The sequence below is a fragment of the Arachis ipaensis genome, chromosome B03 (assembly GCF_000816755.2).
Source record: "Arachis ipaensis cultivar K30076 chromosome B03, Araip1.1, whole genome shotgun sequence".
NCBI classification, from domain to species: Eukaryota; Viridiplantae; Streptophyta; class Magnoliopsida; order Fabales; family Fabaceae; genus Arachis; species Arachis ipaensis.
This window is the reverse complement of record NC_029787.2, coordinates 130,429,100-130,433,055: the sequence shown is the minus strand read 5'-3', so window position 1 is coordinate 130,433,055 and position 3,956 is coordinate 130,429,100.

Sequence of the window (3,956 nt, the reverse complement as noted above, 5' to 3'; positions counted from 1 at the left end):
CTCAAAATAAAAAATTTGCATGCATTTCATTGGTTATATTATTCATTAAAAAAAAAAAATCCTAAATTCATAGTAGGTAGTACTTGGTGTTATATATGTTTGATTAATTTCACATATATGAAGATGATTAGTCCATGATTGCGGGGGTGGTAGCCAGCCAGATCAGCATGTGCCCAGATCAGATTAAGACACTACTCTTTAACATAGTTGGTTCTTTTTGGTTTAAATTATTAAGAATGATATGTGAATATGTTATTTTTTATTTTTTTAAATGATTGTATCTATTTGTTTGACTTATTTTTGGAGCCATATAAGTGATAATTATCGAATAATATGAGATAAATTGGGTTGTGAAAGCTAAATTATGAGCAACAATTATGAGTTGTGATTGTTTGTGTCAGAAAAATCTTAATATTTTTTTGACTTAATTTTTAAATTATAATTTATGATTTCCGAATTATAAGGACCACATCATATACAATGTTATGTTGTTTGAAAAATACAAAAGGTTTTATATTTTTAATGTGAACAAAGATGAGGTATATAACATTATCTCAAGCAACATTAGACACGCCAGAAAAAAAGCATCCACTACTATATTGTAATATGAAATAATGTATATGTTAAGCACGTATTGTGTATAAAGGATCATGTAGCTTAACTAACTTTGATATGGGGTATGGTACTTCACACATGGCACTCTTTGGTTTCTTTGGCATAACCACAGGTTGTGTTGGAAGTTTTTTTGTTGCATAAAGAATAGCCACTGATTCTGCTGCATATGTACCAACCTTATGTCCATATCCATTTGTTATTATATTGATGACATGCTTAGCTTCCTAATATTTGGAAAATTGGATTCAACTGATTTGTGTATGGCGATTTTGCATGATGGAGGGTCCCACTATAACATAACTTGAACAAGAATCAGCCATGATGATGATTGCTTTTTGGCTTATTAGTTAGGGAATTAGCTGTATCAATGTGATTATTTTTGCAATCAATCACTATGATATATTAATTAACTAATTGAAATTAGGACTATGATTGATATATAGTAAGTCAAGTCATGAGTCATGACCACGGAAAAGTTATATTATATGGATAAGTTTATTATGTTCCATTCCAGAAAAGAATTGAGGCTAATGAAATTAGGGGGTGGCAATATGTACCTGCGATTATCCAATTCGATCCTATTCGATCGTGGGTTGGGTAGGGTGCGGGTTGAGTCTCAATTCTACTCGACCAATCCGCACTCTATATATATTTATGTTATATACTTATATAAAAGGATCTCGCTAGGGAGACAATGGATTATTTGTACAATGTATACAATGGGACAGAATGAACATCTCCCATACTATCTAGAATAACCATCCGAGTACTAGCGATAATAAACATCTTCCCAAAAACTTAAATTGATTTTGGGATTCACCAAGACTCAAACTCTTGACCTTTTGGATTTAGCGCTCTAATACCATGCATGATACCACTCATCCCAAAAGCTTCAACTGATACGAAAAGGTAACACTAATGATTATATCTCTAATACTCTCTAAATTTCCATTGTATACATTTATCAGTATTACATTTTGCAAAGGAAAATGAATGCAAAGCTAAATTTTTTTATTTTTTATTTTAATGTCATCAATTCCTAATTAATCTGTTTATTTTAAGTTGATTCTATTGGACAGTTGTACTCTTGTGGAAACCGCAAGTGCAAGGGTAATAATAATGAAAACATTATTAGTCACGTGGTGACTTCTTTCTTGCTTTCCTTTGTTCCAGTCCAATGCATCTTGCTCAAATGACAGAAACCGAAACCAAGGCCAAAAATTCAAGCAAGGTAAACAAAAAGAAAGAAAAAGAAAAAAAAAAAGAAAAAAAAAATCATTGCAGGCAGAGAGGGTTTTCTTTGTTTGTTTAGGTACAGAAGGTGTTGGAGTGCTGTTGTGCCGGTGAATTTTTTGTTCTCTATTATTCTTATTTATATTATTGAGGTGTCACGGACCACCTGCATTATCTTTGTACTTGATCAAAATTCCATTCGGGTTTAAGATAGTTGCAACTTGCAATTTTGCAATAAAAGCTATTCCATAAGAAAAGGTTAGATAACACACATGTAAATTTGTTATATATACTCATATTTTCTTTATTAAATCAATATTTTTTTTTCAATATTTGATTAGGTCTATATATTTACATGATATGAATTTTATACCTTATCTAATATTTAAAAAAAAAAGTGTATCAAATAAATATATATATATATAAAAGAGAAATGAAAGTGCACATTGGAGAGCAAGGAAGGATGGCGATGGGGCCAAGTCCTTATTTTGTTTGGAGCTTTGCAAGAAGCAGAAGGTAGTTGTTGGTCATCATCACGGGCACACTCTGATGCATAGTTGGCTGTGGATAAGTCCAAAGTTGGCGTAGAATAGAATGATTGAAAGTGTGTGTCCATAAGGTTTGTTGGATTTGATTATTACTTTAATTTCTTGAAATTGAAGTAATCTTAATTGGTCTGCCTTCACAGCCCACTTAATCCATCATTGCTTCTTATGGTAAAAGTGAGACCCTTTTCAGGCATGGACAATAATAATGCCACAATGTTATAGTAGGTAGTGTTTGTTTTGAGAGACTGAAATTGGAGCATTGAGATTTAATATTATATTTGATAAGCAGAGACTGAAAAACATACAAAATTTTAATATCTTCATAACATGGAGACAGAGAGACTGAAATTTCTGATATTGAAGACTGAAACTTTAATAACATTTCTTTTAAAAAACACTTTCATTTAACTTTTTAAATTTTAAATCTATTCCTCAATTTTCATATTTATCTTAAACTAAACATAATACTTAAACATAATTCAGTTAAGTATATTTTACACCAAACACAATACAAAGATTTAATTTAGTTTTAGTCTCGGTCTCAGTCTCACTCTCCCTTCAAAATGCAGCCGTAGTTAACATTATTTTAATTTGATCTCTGTTTCTCATGATATCAAAATAATTGGTTAAAAATAAAATACTTGTGTCATTTTGGAAACCAAAGAAGGAAAATTCAGTTGAATAGAATAAAATGTTACCCCTTTTATAAAACTTCCAATAGACCAAACTAAAGTGAAAATGTTTAGACAAGAAAGTTGTTTCAATTATTATTAACCATGGGGGCAGGGTACAGAGAGAATCAGAGTATGGAAAGAGAAGTGCAAGGTAGAGTGATTGATAATAATGTTTGAGTTTGGGACAGTTTGATTCGTATCTTTGAGCAAGAGGAGGATCTGAAGGATCTGGTTGAGCTTCATTTATCATCAGAATAGTATTGTAGTTACATTGTTTAGTAAGCTGAAAATTTTGGTATGAGTGAAAGTGGCATAGAGCCAGACCAACTCAACTCCTCTAATCAAATTTAAAGACTTTTATATTAATTTGTAACGCTCTGTAAGTTTATTACCAAAGTGTCCCTTTTTTTATTTTTATTTTTTTTTTGCCATGGTAGCATTTTTCAATTCTTTTCACGTCACGCATAAGTCGCTAAAGAAAAACGGATATTTGATTCAGAAGGCGCTAAATCATTTAACACTTTTAGTGCAAAATGCTAAAATAAATAGCACTAGATTGTTAAATATCTTCTAAGTCAAATGCACTTTTTTGTTTACCTACTTTTACGTGACAAGAAAAAAATATATCAACAAAAACAATTTTACATATAAGTAGTTTAAAAAGAGTAGTAATTTGATATGAATTAAGTCACCAAAAAAAATTGATATGAATTAAAAAACATTATATGATAGGAAATAGAAAAAATTAAAAATAGGGTTGTATTTGTCCTTTAACGGAGTCAAATCACGAGTCTAAAAAAAATTTGAACAGTTTTGATATCTAAATAAATACTTTTATTTTATTAAAAAATAGATAAATATTAAATAATTAATATTTTTGTACTTA